Genomic DNA, 16,982 nt, shown 5'->3' on the forward strand with positions numbered 1-16,982 from the left:
ATTTCTTTTCTTAATTGTATCAGTGTAATTACCACACACTCCTGTCAGTTATGGCAGCTGTGTTTTGTGGTGCTAAATGAAGCAAATTATATTTGTTTCTGACAGACGACCGATTGTTTTATCTTGGGCCAAACCGCACAACATAAACATTGTTTACGTTGTGCAAATAAAAGTTCTTAACTATTATTTTGGAGTGACTTTTTTTTTTTTTTAGAAAATGCTGTACATATGATCACAGCCCCTTGATAAGCAATATGGGTACACAAGATTGATATACACCCCAATTTTATTACGATTTCTAAAGAAAAGCAATACCAATTGGGAAAGTGTAAGATTACTGTCCGGTGTTCTGACAAAACGTCCTACTTTATCAAAACATCCTACCGTAGTGCTAATCGATAGCCCTAACCCTAACTCTTACCCTAACCCTAACCCCCAAAAACCCCCTAAAACTCTTACCTTAACCCTAACCCCTAAAACCTAACCCTATTCCCAAGACGGTGGAACTACACATGCGCAGAAAGGCTCGATAGCACGTCTCGATAGGTAGGATGTTTTGTCAGAACACCGGCACTAAAAGCAACGCGCACACAGATGCAAATATTACAATCTGCAAAGCAATATGGTTTAAATACCACAATAAAGTGACGGCTGAACTATAAATATAAACATCAATGACCCATCTCACAATACGTGACCAATGAATGATGATACACGACATCCATGCCCTGAATCACGGTCTGCCGCAAAATGTGAATACATGCGCAGTATTGGGCCTGGTCCATGATTGGTAGCGCCATGTTGGAAATGACACAGCTTCAGACCAAAACAATCGGCTGCACAAGATCCAGATAGATCATTGTTTGTCCCGCCTACTGACTTTGATGGGTCACACTGACAGATAAAATTAATTCATGATGTGGTGAAAGTGGCAAAACTGCCAAAATTAAATAAATAGTGAAATAATTGTAAATGACACATATAATTAATTAATAATGATTTTATTTCTAATGGTAGATAATAATTCATGGCACATTTAATTAACGATATTTTTATTTCCCATTTTAAATAATTCATGACACATTTAAGTAATAATTTATCTTTATATTTCCCATTTTAAACAATTCATGGCACATTTAATTAATTAATTATTGGTGTATTTATTTATTTAATTTTGGCACTCTTAGCCCTCCATAGTTTTGATCCCAGATATCTGATCACCAAAGTCTTGGCTACATGAAGATGACTAAATGGTGTAGATGCAACATTAATTTGGATAAATAAATAAGAAAAACCTAACTCATGTAACTATTTCTGGCTCCTTTCATTGAATATGTAGCAACTTTCATGTGTATGAATGAGCCATTGTCACCTGGCCACGTCCCCAACCCCCTTTTATGGCGCTGAAGGGGATGTATCTGGATCGCGTTTCACCGTTGCGCTGTTAATCAAATTACCATGCGAATGCTATTTGAATACGCGCTAATGCGGCTATTTAGAATGTGAATAGCGATCTTCGGGTGAGAGCGGTACTACACGCCCCCGATGCAGGTAAAACAAAGTAAGATGACATGGTTTACTTTTTTGCCGATTTAACCTAATTAAAAAAAACTTTAATACTTCCGACAATGGACGTTTTGAAAAGAAGACAGATTACGGATTTAGCCAGCGTTTTTTTTCATGATTATACATTAAGATTTCAGCGAGATATTTATAAACTGAAATAGACGCGAAAAGTACGCGATGTCGTCGACGAGTTAAAAGCATATAACTAAGATCGGTGGATCTCATGGGAATATGGTCGATTTCTGATCCCCTCAAATTAACGTGATCGAGGCCGATCGATCGGTGCGCCGATCGATCGGTGCACCCCTACATCGAACTAGGACAAACAATTGAAAAGAGCTGTAAAACACTGGGAATCGACATGAGGTTGACGAGGGGGGCGTGGCACAGGAGGAGCGGCACGATCGGGCCGCACACCGGGCGCGCCCCAGGGGAGTGGAGAGACAGAACCGGGAACACAGGACCTGGAAAACAAAAACAAAAAACAAGTCAACCAGACACAGGGAACAAGACACAGAGACAGCAAGTCAGACAGCAAACGACAAACCACGGGAAAAGTCAACAAGCACAGGGGCAACAACACAGGAGACACAGGGGGAACACCAATGGGAGGAACAGAGGGGCCTGGGGTGAACGAAGGAGAAACAGGAGGACGAGGAGCAGACACCAGGGACACAAAGGGACCGAAAGGTACAGAGGGACCAGGGACAAACACAGGAGGCACAAAGGCAGGGGGCACGGAGGCGAAGGGCATGGGGAAATGGGGAGCCGCAGGGAACCCAGGCAGGCGAGGGGTGGAAGCCAAAGAGGCAGCAGGCGACCGTGAGGCCGAAGCCGGAGGGACCCTCGGCGAGCGCGAGGAGGGAACCGGAGGAAACGCCACTGGCGGCGAGGAGTAGGGCAGAGGGACGGATGGACGGGGTAAGGAGGGAGTGGAAGGGGACCCAGGCGAAGGGGAGGAGGGAGCAGTAGCCGCAGCTGACGAAGGCGTAGCTGCCGCCGGCCAAGGCGCACAAAGGACAGTTTTAATGGCACAAACCAGCACAAACGCAGTACATACGATTGCGATCGGTTTGGTGGAAATCAGACAAAAAAGGGGGGCTAACTTCATGCTGGTGTCACGTGACCATGTAAACAAACATTAATATCTCAGAAACTAAAGCAGCACAAAGGATAGTTTTAACGGCACAAACCAGCACAAATGCAGCACACGCGACTGTGATCGGTCTGGTGGAAATCAGACGCAAATGGGGGGCCAACTTCACGCTGATGACGTCACCATGTAAACAAACATTTATATCTCAGAAACTAAAACAGCACAAACAAAAATTTTAACGGCACAATCCAGCACATACGATTGAGATCAGTTTGGTTGAAATCTGAAACATATGGGGGGCCAACTTCACGCAGGTGGACTAAATACATCGAACTAGGACAAACAATTGAAAACAGCTGCAAAACACTGGGAACTGACTGAGGTTAACGAGGGGGCGTGGCACAGGAGGAGCAGCACGATCGGGGCGTGACAACACCCATACAAAATAAACGATTGTGGCAGAATGGCTATTTCGGATCGCTGTGCCTTTAAATTTGCAGAGCGATCATTGGCTTTCAAGGTAGCACCCTATAAAAGTGGCAGTGGTTGGCTGGGGATCTAACGCTAGCAAGGTGTTCTTCCGGTTACCTGACTTCGCTGTTTAAAGGTATGCAGCGGGCTGTTTCGTGTCTGTCCTTGTAAGTCACTCTCGCGGCTGTTTGAATGTATGGTTTATTTTATAGATCTGCATACGACGGATTCCTTGGAAGCTACTGTTTGGTAGGTGGCGGTGGGTATGTTACTCCATTCTGTTTTGGCTAACTTAATTCAAACGGTTGTGCCTGGGTGCGCGTTGCTGGGGGTAAACGGTGGTGCTGGCGACTGTAACGGGCTTATTTTGCAAATTCGCTGGTAAGTTTGATCGGTCAGTGATTTATGTGTATTAATTAACTTGTTTTGCCTGGCGTCATCTTTTGCAGGCAATGCGGAGGGAGTTTATCCGGCCGGTTGGGAAGATCATGACGTGCCATTAAGTGCTGCTGTTTTGCCTGCTCTATTACAGCTGTGGTCTGGATTGCCTGCCCTACAGTTGCTGCTGCTGCTTTGCCTCTTTGGTTATATTGTGAATGTGGATTGTAATTCTGTTTTAACTGGTTCTTCCAGGTGTACCTGTTTAGAGCTAGGGTTTTTTTAGTTTTGTGTGTTTTAAAGACTGTTCTGGGTTTGTACGCCACTAGGGAGGAAGGGAGTGTCTGTCTGTCTGTCTGTCTGTCTGTCTGTCTGTCTGTCTGTCTGTCTGTCTGTCTGTCTGTCTGTCTGTCTGTCTGTCTGTCTGTCTGTCTGTCTGTCTGTCTGTCTGTCTGTCTGTCTGTCTGTCTGTCTGTCTGTCTGTCTGTCTGTCTGTCTGTCTGTCTGTCTGTCTGTCTGTCTGTCTGTCTGTCTGTCTGTCTGTCAATCAGTCACCAGGGCCCTGGTATGTGTGCATGGAGGTTGTAGTGCTTTTGTTCTAGGATGCCATCTTCTGCCTGACTGCTTTACCTCCTGTCCTGTGTGCACCAGCCCGGAGGTTGTACTTTGTATTGTGGACGGTGTTTTATTGTCATGTATAACGGACCTGAGTGCTTTTCTTTGTGGAGTGTTAGGAACTATTTCCCTGGGTGTAATTCCCAGGGTGGCGTAGTCGGTGTCTTAAGAGGTGGTTCCCCCAAACTCGCAGGTTAGCGCCGCGACACATTCATAAGTCTGACGCATTCTAAATGTGACTCTGCGTGTACGCCAATATTAATTTACATAAAAGCCCACAATGAATCATATATATGGGCAAATTGCAGAATAAAAACAGACACTGCTGCATATCAATCATTGATATCTAGACGCTCCCGTCTGTCTGCCCACATATTTGCATCAACATCACAGCGAATGTCAGCTCTATCGATGCATTGGGGAAAGTATCTTCTGGAGTGTCGAATCCACCCTCTGCAGGACTCTGCTGTGATGTCATCACAAGCTGCATCCATAGCTGCTAGCAGGGTCATTTGGGTATGTGGATGCCTGTCATATACCTTCCACCTCCAGGAAGACAAAAACTCCTCAATTGGATTTAGGAATGGAGTGTAAGGAGGAAGAAACTCCATAAGCATCCTGTCGTGTGCTGCAAACCACTGCCTGACTACAGCAGAGTGATGGAAGCTAACATTATCCCAAACCACTACATACATTGTCCAATTGTCACCAGGATCATCTCTTTCATTTTGTGGGATTAGGTCCCTATAAAGAGCATCCAGAAAAGCCAACAGGTGTTGTGTATTGTATGCACCAATACGAGGAATATGGGTGTGAACGCCATTTTCTGAGATTGCTGCACACATTGTAATATTTCCTCCTCGTTGACCTGGGACATCAATGGTGGCTCTTTCTCCAATGTGATTTCGTCCACGCCGTCTGCCTTTTGTGAGATTGAATCCCACTTCATCAAGATATACAAACGTGTGCAGGGGTTCCCTGGCCTCTAATTCCAGGATACGCTATACAAAGGATAAGAATAAAAAAGTCTGTAATGGTGCATTTGGCACAACAGATTGTACAGTTTGAATTGTAAATAGGATTACAGTAACATGCATAAATGTAAGTGCAGTACATGGGCTAAACTTTTACAGTAAACAGAGGTACATATGCAAACATGTTTTACCTGTACATACTGGTGACGGAGCTCCTTCACTCGATGACTGTTCTGTTCAAATGGTACTTTGTACAATTGCTTCATGGACATTTGATTCCGTCTGAGGACTCTGTCTATGGTGGAAATTGATATTGACTGAATATTTCCGAAGATGGTGTCATCTTCTACGACAGTTCTTTGTATTTCTCTCAGTCTCAAAGCGTTGTTTGCAGCCACCATTGCACAAATTCTTTCCTCTTGCTGCGGAGTCAAAAGTGGACCTCTTCCACCTCTTCTAGGTTGTCTGGCAGTCCTTTTTGAGATGCAGATGAAAAAACACAAACATGAATAAGCGCAAACATGCTTACAGTAATTGTTACAGGACTATCATTCAAAACTCCTTTCTTTACAGCATTACTGTATTGTACCACAGCACACTATGCCACACCTGGGCCAAGTCTGCGCTTCAGTTACAGTACGTCTATATGTAAAGATCTATAAGGTCATGTCCTAATGCAAGTCTCCTGTATGACTATGAAAGTGCAGAGCAAATTAGTTTGTGCTGAATAACTACATTACAGTATGCACACCTGTTGTCCCGACGAAATGTCTGAATAATAGAACTTACAGTAGTTCTCCCAACATTTGGCTGCACCCTTCGACCAGCCTCGGCCATTGTGAGGCCATGGTTTATCACATGATCCACAAGTGTTGCCCTGATTTCGTCAGGAACGTGTCTATGTGGTTGGCCTCTTCTTACCCGGTTTTGTCCTCGTCCTCCACCGATCCTCACCCCTCTTCCACAAGGCTGACGTTCCATGTTCTGCAGTTTTGTAGATTCAGTATGCACCTCATGCCAATCCTGTCTGTTGGTTTACATTATATATATACTTGTAGAGTAGGGGATACTGTAACGTGATTCACCTGTGACTGGGTAGAAGAGGCTTTTCATTGGTTGCAAGTAAGAGTAGCACACACCAATTTTCATTAGTGTGAGATAAGGTTTACCTGAGAAAAGTAATTTATGGAGATTTTCATGGAAACTCCTTAAAAATAGGGTTTTCAAAATGGGTGTACAAATTGTTTGACAAGATGTTCAACATTTTTGAGTGCAATGACACAAGCAATGAAATGAAGACTATTAGTTGTAAGGACAATGACTATTCAACCGGTACAAGTATAAATAATTGTGACATTCATGATAAAAGCAAGGAGATAGTGATGAATAGCAAGTCAAAAGTGACCATTCTTTAGATATTTGTACTTACTCAACTGCTTCATGTCCAAAGGAACATGAAACCGCCACTAGGTTGTGCCAAAACGACTACATGTTGTGGAGGTTGAACTAACTGTTGTGCAAAGTTTAATTCTGTTGTGAGAAATGCACCAAAGCAACTGAGAAAAACTGTAAGATCAAGATTATTAACATTAATAAAGTGATAAAGATATAAATAATGGAACTGCATATGAGGTGAAAGTTTTGCTGGATGTAAAGAGAAAAAAAACAAATAGGTGCACAGCGGTGTTTGGCAACTTGACAACTTTGCTAGCGGTCTGTCAAAGAAAGAGAAGAACCCAGCATGGGGAGTGGGGGCAAATGCAGTTAATGCTGTGTCACCTGTAATGAAAACAGCAACAGAGGTGAGAAAGAAGTGATTCCATCAGAAAATATGCACGAAAAAAAGGGTTGCAGCCCACAGATCCCACATCTGTGTGATAGAGGGTGGCCCCAGCACCCTGTCAGTGTCACCTCTGGATGGTAAAACTGCTGCCATCATAGGCAAAACATTCCTAACAGGAATCACTCCAGATCTTGACACTGACAGTGCAGCACCATCACCCATGGGTGAGGCCAGAAATATGTAGCGTATTATTACATATTATATAATATATAGATGTATTATTTCTAGGCATGGACCTTATATGACGTTGATACGATTCCTTGTCATTAGCATGACTTGCCTAAACATACTTTGGGCGAACTACATCATTCTGTTTGTCAGTCTATCAAGGTTGATAATTGCTCATAAAATTGCTTAGATCCTTATGCTTGCCAATTGTTCCCGCTTCCAACACATCAACTTCAATAACTGACTGTTCATTTGTCATTGTGACAAGATAATCAATGTTACCTGTCAGTGGTTTGAATGCTATCACTGATTGGTGTGTGTATGTATGTATATATATATATATATATATATATATGTGTATGTATGTATATATATATATATATATATGTGTGTGTGTATGTATGTATATATATATGTGTATGTATGTACAGTATGTATGTCTGCCATGCACCATGGTCATATAGTATGCTACCAGGATAGGGCTGGCAGGCTAGGAAGAAGCCTGGGGAGAAAGGAAAGGACTGCATGCTTTCCCTGCCCCTGTATGTAGGCAGTGTGGAGTATGACCTCCCTGAATGGACTGCAACCTCTTGACTGGGCCTCATGAGTCCTCATCAAAAGGACTCATGTCCATTTGAGGGAAGAGTTGCTTCCCCTTGAACTGGTTACCACAGCCCTTTGTCACCACCAGTCCTTTTATATATTTTGCTCCTTTTCCCTAAATAAACCATGCCCCTAAAGAGGCATTTATCTGAACACTCATCTCCCATGCCTCCTGTGCTAATTGCTACCTATGCAGATAAATTGGCTGAATGCGCCATGAATGTGAAAATTTATTTATATTTTTTATTTATTGTTTATTTATATGTGCCTGTGTGATATGTGTATACTTCTTGTTTGTTAGTCAGACAGCATGACTTCAAGTTTTGTGCTTATGTGTTGCGTTCATGTGTCTGTGAGAGAGAGTTAGGATGTTGTTCTCTGCTCCCTTCTTGCTCTTTAGCACTAGTTATTTCTCCCCAGGGATTAACAGCTTCACAACAAGCAGGCTTCCATACAAGAACGGACCAGAACATAGGCACCAAGAGCTCCTAGCAAGAGAAGCCCAGCCCACACTGAGACTCCCACCAGACCCAGCGACAGATACAAGGAGGGGGTGGGGATCTCCACCGTGGATGGACAAAGGAGAAGGTGAGAATGAAAGAAGATAGCAGGCTTACTATTCTAGGCTTGCAGGGGGAAATTATCAAAAAATTACACCTGGTGAGTACTCCTGTCATTGACTGATTTTGCTGTTGGATATGTCTGTGTGCATTTATCCATCCTGTTAGGGGACTTAGAGTGTGTGCAGTATTAACAGAGTGTGATGCAGTATGAGACTGATGTTTTTTGCGGGAGACGTGTTCTGACTCTACACTGGGAAGATGCGTGTACTGTAGCTGTTATGTGATGAAAGCCATTTCCATGTCTATGCACCCCACTGTGACAAACCTAGTCACGTACAGGGACACAGCCCTGAGGACGTCCACCACATCACCCAAAACTCTGTATAATATTTTCATAATGTAACACTGAGAGCCCAGAGAACAAATAAATATTAAAATCTGCATTTTTCAAATTTTCTTTTAAAAAGTAAATGGGTAAACTCACAAAAATACACACATTCTTTTGATATATGAGTATGCATTAATGAGAATCGTAAGTGATGATAATGATGATGCCAAATATGAAGAGTATTATACAAATATGCCCTTCAATTTTTTATTTTTAAATGTGAACTTTTACATTTATGGGTTATTAAGTACGTCATAATAGTATATTATAGATAGAAAAATATAACTGATATATTTTCTGCTGTGCATTGTATTTTGGTTTAGGATTTAAGATTTAAAAAGAGCTGTGTGGCTTGGCAAGGGAGATGATTTATCTCTCTGGGGTCTGAAGGGTCACAGAGGGGCTTAACTAAGCTTTATCTTTCAGCCCTAGGAAATACTCATTATATCTCCAAACAAAGTGTTAGCCTCATGAGAATTTCCTCTGGTGCCTGAATGTGTTTGTGTTTCTCCGAAGCAAAGACACCTTTACATCTGAATTCAAAATTTCCTTGAGAAAGACAAAAACAGAAAAGCTATGGGTTGGGTAAAGTAGTATGTGTCTTGTGTATCCTTACTCAACCTAACCCTCTCACATACACCCGCTGCTCCTACCACAGGTATACCTGTTATAGCTCCTCTCCAATGTATTACATATATATTGCAGCTCTGTGTGTGGTTCATGTGGGTGTCAATCCTTGTGATTATGTGTGAAATTATGTGAAATACTTGGCTGCCTGTGTGTTTCATTTAATATGTAATATGTTACTGCCATCAGTGATGTATGGCTTTTGAACTCAACCCGTGCAAACATAATGTAACTATGCAGATAATTCATGGTTTTATATTATGCTTCCCAGCCTAGTCAACCGCTTATGTGACCTTACTCAGGTCCTGAACATACACATGTAAGCTTACAGTCTCATTCACAGCACTGTGAGTGCACTTCCAGTAAAGAAAGGGTATGCTGTGACAGTTAGACTCGGGCAGCTGCTCACACTGTACTGCCACCAGGAAATCATGGAAAACAGAGCCTCAGTTAAATATTTTAACATGTATAATGTGCATCATGGCAGCAGTTATCACAGTAGTTAAGTCTTTTTTTCATCTCCTTACATGAGGAAATCTTAATTGCTCTCATGGTCTGTGAGTCAGGTAGGACTGAACAAAGAGACACAATTAGTAAAGCTTCAATCAACCAATCAATCAATCAGTCATATTGAGAGACAGCAGGACTGGCATGGGTTGAATTCACCTGAGGGGTAAAGAATGAGCAGAGGAGTGGGGAGATGTGGAAAAGATGTACATTCCAGAAAAGGTCATATCAGAGAAGATGGTGTAGTGGGCATCTAAACTGAAAACCTATCAGTCGCATGGACTAACTATACTCAACCTTTCTTTGAGGAGATTCGACAGAAGGCCAAGAGCCGATTGAATCTTAACTGGTGAAAATATTAAGTGGTTCCAAAGTTTCCATACTTCACGAGACAGAGAAAGTACAGCACTCTATAGTACTTTATTATTATTACATTTAATGTTGGTTACTGTGTGTAATTGATCAATTAACCTTTACCACATGTATGTACACGAAAATCACGTTAAATATGGGTTCCATGCATGGTACTGCGGGTTCGGCAATTCACAGTAGGTTTTTGAATGTATGGGGTGGACTAATAGCACAAAACAAGATAAAATGTTTTAAAATCATTAGTTTAATAGGATGTATGTTCATTTCATATTGAACCAAAATGCTGTACAATACTGTACATCAGTAGGTACAGACAGGCCTCGTGTCAGTGTGGCATTGACAGGCTTAGCCTACTCCGAGATGAACTCAAGCCCTCCCACTGCGCCTGGCCTGCGAAATGGGAAAACAAGATTCCAAAAATCAATAAATATGGAAATATTGTATACATTGTAAAAATAAATAAATGAAAAGTTGAACTGAGATTAATTGATTCCATGTTGATATTATAAGTAGTTTATTATTGAACAGTAAATGAAACACACAAAACACTTGACTGCTTAAAATATTCATTTGGAGGTGAGCAGAGACTCAATTTTCTGAATTACAGCATATAACTGTAGGCTACTGAGAGCAAATATATGGACATTTTGTCACTGTCTGTGCAGTCCATCCCCCAGTATGACCAGCAGGGGTCGCTGCTGGTCCTCTGGATCCCTTCTGATTCTTCCCAAGTGTGTCTCTATCGTCATCCCCAACCCTATTGTGCTAACCAACCTCACTTGTATCGTGTCAGCCCCTCATTAGTCCTGTATCTAAGTGCTTCCCAGTCCTGTGTTCCTCAGTCCGGTCATTGACATCAATCCTCTTGTTGCCTGCGTTCTCCCCATACTAGCCTTCTTTTTATGACCCCTCATGGTCCTGTTTATTTCCTTTGCTCCTGTTTTTGATCCCAAGAAACCCCCCTTTGTTTCTGCTAACGCCTGCCTTTGAGTTCGTCCATTTAATATCACGGCACATTTATGGGGTAAAATGGACATTCAACTCTTCTGACAGGTTAGGTTTGTTTCTTAGCTTTCTTAAGATTAGAACATAGCCACTGTGCATTTTTTGGCAACTTCTGACTTTGTTTTAGATGTGTGTGGTCTTATTTGTGCAAACTAAAATTAAGATGTACAACATTATTAGTGTGTCTTTTGGTGAGTTATAACTGTGCCCCTTCATGTACGACACATTGCCCATCTGGCAAAATGGTGCTGGCACCGGGGCTGGGTATAGAGGGATACATAATAAACAGAAAAAAGAAATAGATTAATGCTGAAATAAAAATAACCACTTGATCACATTTTACCCATTAGCTGCTTCAAATGCTAAGCAGTCAAAATACATATTCCACCTTCACTTAAAAGTAGTGAGTGAAGGTCAGACCTGATGTACACGGGCCAAGTTTGTCTCAGCGAACGCAAAAGGACGATCACCCTTGATCTTCAACGGGGTACATGCAACAGCTAGATGGAGCTGATTGGTTGGTTTGGGGGTGAAGTAATGCAACGATATATGATGGGGCCAACCTGTTTAGAGTTTAAAAAACAAAAATTCTTAATACAGAATGTCACTGGAGAACATCACTGAAGAGTATGGAGTGTTTATACCTTTTCTAAATGCCAGTAAGCAACTGCATTTTGAACCAGTTGTAGGCCTGATAAAGCTGATTGGCTAGCACCTTTGTACAGAGAGTTACAATAATCCGAGATAAAAGCATGAATAAATTTATTCAAGATCACCACGGGAAAGAAGCTGTCTTTCTTCAGTTAGAAGAAGCTCTTCATAGCAACTGAATTTATCTGTCTGTCTGGTTCTGTGATAGAGTACCAATGCCATTGTGCTGGCCACATAAAATAACTTCAGATTTTTCCTCATTTAGGTGAAGGAAATTATGGGCCCACCTTTTAATCTCCTTAAAGCATTCAAGTAGATTTTTTTTATGAGCAAGAGCTGGAAGGATTGAAAGAAAGCTGTGTGTCATCTGCTTAACAGTGGAAGGAATGTGTCATAGAAGCATATATAATGAGAAAAGGACTGCCCCTAGAATGGATCCTTGGGGAATGTCACACACATCAACGGTCAAGATTAAATAGGGTACCAGTATTAACTGACAAAATTTTGTTCCTAAGATTAAATAAACCAGTCTAAGGCAGACCCTTGAATATTCTCTTACAGAAAAATAACAGCTTTGAAATTGGTTGGTAATCATTTTAAAAAGTTGGATCCAGCCTTTTTGAGAAACAGCTAAACCAGGGATGGTTCTGAAATGCAGTGCCAAAGTGGCTACTTGAAACTTTGGGTTATGCTTATTATTCTGAAGTAATGTTGACTTTATCCACCTAATAAAACCCGTCAAAGTGAAACATACGATTATCAAGGATATATAATAAAACACCAGAAATAAATATAAAATTAAATACATTTTTATTTAATTAGTAGAAATAAAACATATGTCAAGTAACAGTTAAGCTACAGTTGGTAACACTTAAGTAACTAATTCAGTTACTACTCAGATACAAATCATGAACAAACATGGGATCGGTATGTAATTAACACTTATTTTCTGGTTAATTAATTAATACATTAAGTGAGAGTACTACAATATTATTTGTACCCCGCAAGTAAAATGTTACCAAACAGTCTTTAAAATCAGCTTCTTGAATAGAATAATCCTCAGAATAATTTTAGAAATAACATTGCAAATTTTTCTGTTAAAAGTTGCATAGGTCTGTTTACACAAACCAATGACACAAAAACATTATTGAACAGTTTTCCTGAATAGAATCATTTGCAGAATAATTTTCTGAAAACAATATATTTTTAATTTTAAATTATTACTTGGCTCTTAACGGAGGCGGACACACTTCTCTCCCTCTCCTTATCTTCCCTGCTTTGCTCCTCTCGTCTTGTCTAGTCTACTGTCTATACTTGAGAGACTCTCTCAGCCCTGCTCTTCAAAAATAAGGAAATTATGGATTTCATCAACTGGTCTCTCAACGCAATTGACACCATCTTCTCGATGAGAAGCCCAGGTTCGTGGGAACCTGACTGTCCTGCAGGAACGTACGCAGCTGGCTACACGATGGACGGATGTGAGAAGTGGAGGTTTGTGTGTCTGGCAGCTCTTTCCGTGGAGGACATCGAAGACATTTACCTATTCGGAACCATGATTACAGGTCTGATGCTGATTGGATTAGGCATTGCCCTGGCTTATCGGAAATTGAAGAAAACGGTCACAGCCGCTCAAAGCCCCACTAGGCTGGCCGGGATGACAGACTTGGCAGAGCTGTTGGCGCTCAGACTATGGCTATAGATCGCAAACTGGATAACATCACTGTGTCTACTGACCGAAAATTTGCCGTGGTTCCGGCACAGGAACCACGGGGGGTGGTGCAGGAACTGGTGCATCCCCAAAAAACCTGGCCCCTTTAGGAGCCAGGCGTGTCCCTAAGAAGGGACAAGCTGCTGATCCCGGCAGCAAAGTGGCAGTGACATCCAGAGCAAACACTGCCGGATTAAGCACCGGGAGGGATTCCTCCCGACACGCAGGAGGGCAGGCAGCGGAGACTGAGACAGCCCCTAAGAAGACCTCTGGTGTCTCCCATCTTTGGTTCTTCCACTTCTTTCTTCTGCGTACGGAAGCAGTGGGGTGAGCGGAAGGTTCAGATTGTCTGAACGGCGGGGGTGGAGACATTCCGCAGTCCAGGTACATATATAGTTGTCCTCGGCTTTGCCTCTCAGTTGCGCCAGATTCTGCCACACTTCTTCTGTGCGGTGTGGATCCTCCAACGGGGAGATTTCCTCCAATATCTCTCTCGACTGGAAGGCAAGGGCTCTGGCAGCTGGGTCTCCCAATACCTCGGGCTGCTGGAGCCAGTAGATCACCTCGTCCACCAAGCTGAGGTATTCTTCCTCTGTGAGGCGAGGGATCTTGGTTTTGAGTCTGGTCATTCTGACACATACGGTACATGGAAGCAAGCGAAGGAGCCATGGAAATGAATGAAACAGGATTTATTGCGGGCTAATACACTCAAAACAACATGCAATGTTAATGACCGGACTGGGGATACAAACTGAAACACAGACTAAATACTAATAACAGCAACAGAAAACAGCTGGTAAACATGGGGAATCCACACGAGGTTAATGAGGGGGCGTGGCACACGATAGTATCGGACGAGCGGGGCATGACACCCTCAGGGAAATGCACCACATGGCCATAAAGCTATAACTGATGCTCCCTCACAATGCAGGTAATGTGTCTCATTCAGGACACAAATTCAAACCAGCAGTATGCAAAGAAGAGACACAGTACCAAAGGAGTCCAGTCTTCGTCTCACCTCACTGGATAGCATCCATGTCTCACAGCTATACAGCAAGACAGGGAGCACCAGGATCTTCATCCTCTATAGGGATATAGGGAGCACCACACACCCCTTTCCAGCGACCTCATGACCCCCCATGCTCTTCCAATTCGTCTGCTGACTTCATAGAAAAAGTCACCAGAGACATGAACGTCGCTGCCTAGGTAAGCAAATCTCTCGACAAGGTAGACATTTTCCCTGCACACAGACACACTACTGATGCTGGTGCCTAAGAAGTCATTAAATGCCTGGATTTTAGTTTTTATCCAGCCAGGACATCTGCAATCCCAGATACTCATACTCCTTGATCAGTTTCTCGATCAGAGCCTCCATTGACTCTGCTAAGATCATAGCATTGTCGGCAAAGTCAAGATCAGTAAATCTTTCTTCACCAAAGGATGCCCCACAGCTGCTGGACCCCATGCCCAGCACCCAGTCCATACAAGCATTGAACAGAGTAGGAGCAAGAGGAAACCCCTGGTGAACCCCAGAATCAACTGGGAAGAACACAGAGGTTCTCCCTCCACTCTGCACCTAACTCACAGTACCAGTGTACAGGCCAGCCATGATGTCGGGCAACTTCAGGGATCCTGCAACGTCTCAGGATATCCCACGGGGCATCTCGATCAACTGAGTCAAATGATTTACGAAAATTGACAAAGGCTGGAAAGAACCACTGCTGATAGTCACGCTTGGGCTCAATGAGAACCCTCAATGCAAGGATACGGTCGATGGTAGACTTATTATGCATTAAACCAGACTGCTCTGGTCACTGACAGGGAAGTGTATCCTGTTAAGGATGACCCTAGCAAGGACCTTACCCGGCACTGGAAGCAGTGTTATCCCCCTGTAGTTGCCGCAATCCAGGTGATCACCCTTACCGTTCCAGATATGGACTACAAGTCCCGTTTTCCAGTCACTTGGGACGATGCCTGACTTCCAAGTGGAAGCAAAGACTGCCTGCAATGCCAGGAGGACAGCCTTACCAACGGGTTGGATAGAATTCCTGTGGCCTTCCCTACCCCCAGCTGATTCACCCCCTTTGCAGTCTCAGTGAGATTGGGTGTTCACAGCTGATCAGAGGATCAACTTCGAGAACCTTGGACCCAAAGATGTCCAACATCCTAGCTGGGGGGTCAGCTTTAAACAACTGCTCAAAGTAGCCAGCCCAGTGGGTCACAACTGCAGTGTCATCCGTAAGGACCGCTCCATCACCTGCCATAATCAGATGGAGGAACAAAGGGCATTACAATCTAAAAGGACCACAATAGCCCATTCCAAGTCAATAGTGGCTATGACATAATTAGTTACCTTAAAAAGAGTATATATTAGAAGCCAGACTATCAGCCAGTTATTTGAATGGTTTTCTTGAATAGAATCATTTTCAGAATTTACTTAAACAATGTATTTTTAATTTTAAATGAAACAACAAAAACAACAAACAAATGTATTTTTGTATAGCGCATTATCACAACATTACATTGTCCCAAAGCGCTTTACAGCATCCACACCCAAAGCCCCCAGTGAGTAAGCCATAGGCAACAGTGGTAAGGAAAAACTCCCTAGAAGGAAGAAACCTTGGGAGGGACCAGACTAAAAGGGGGAGCCCATCCTCCAGGGGCCGGCAGGGAGAGTCAAATACAGTTAAATCTGAAACACAAACGGGGAGCAGGGGGGAGATGACAAGCCGGTGCCACTGCTCCCTCCAATCGCCAGGCAGCCAGAAGGCAGGGAGCGGGTCATACAAGGAAGATGACACAGGCAGAACGGCGAGCTGGATGCACGGACGTCATTGGTAGTGGCGACGTCACATGTTGCAGGGTGTGCTGGACATCTTGATAGATTGAGGTCTCCAGGCAGCTCCCCCCAGGAGAAGTAGGGGAAATAAATGCAATTAGTCAAAGGGAGACTCTAGGCAGTGCTAAAAGGTAGTTGAGTGCAATTTGAAACCAAAGAAACATTTAAGCTCACATGTATTAACACTATTAACGTGTGAGTTATGTCCTGTGCAAAGTGGGAAATCTATCCGTCATATCATATCATATCATATCATAAATCTTCTGTTTCCTAACAATGCCCTAACAATTTTTTCCATGTCTAACATCTTAGTTATTGCTATTGCATCAGCTAAAATGACTAAGACAGAGGTATTCAACTAAAATTTAAAGAGGACCAGTTAGTATGGATGTAACAATACCAAAAACTCACGGTACTGCGATAAAATGTTCATGATACGATAATTATCACGATATTAAAAAATAAAAAAACTCTTAAACATTAATAATCAACATGTGTATTTACATCAAATTAGTTCTTCCTTTTAACATAAAGTGCTTCTACTTTTCTTTATTAGTGAAATATCCTTAAGCCTTTGCCAGTAATTGTCCTTTGCAATGAATGACTGA

General features: G+C 42.6%; 1 protein-coding gene and 1 long non-coding RNA gene across 2 annotated transcripts in view; both read left to right on the forward strand.

The window, feature by feature from the left end:
• The first annotated feature begins 3,236 nt into the window (after positions 1–3,236).
• Positions 3,237–3,947, forward strand: LOC140578936 (uncharacterized). The gene is made up of 3 exons (XR_011983217.1): positions 3,237–3,269; positions 3,346–3,382; positions 3,583–3,947. It is a non-coding gene; the product is annotated as an uncharacterized lncRNA (long non-coding RNA).
• Positions 3,948–8,190: 4,243 nt separating this feature from the next.
• The window catches only part of sphkap (SPHK1 interactor, AKAP domain containing), a 130,301-nt gene continuing 121,509 nt past the window's right edge, over positions 8,191–16,982 (forward strand). The window contains exon 1 of the mRNA XM_072701136.1: positions 8,191–8,374. The gene's annotated coding sequence lies outside the window, so the exon portion shown is untranslated. The remainder of the gene's footprint in view (positions 8,375–16,982) is intronic.

The sequence above is a fragment of the Paramormyrops kingsleyae genome, chromosome 17 (assembly GCF_048594095.1).
Source record: "Paramormyrops kingsleyae isolate MSU_618 chromosome 17, PKINGS_0.4, whole genome shotgun sequence".
Taxonomy (NCBI): Eukaryota; Metazoa; Chordata; class Actinopteri; order Osteoglossiformes; family Mormyridae; genus Paramormyrops; species Paramormyrops kingsleyae.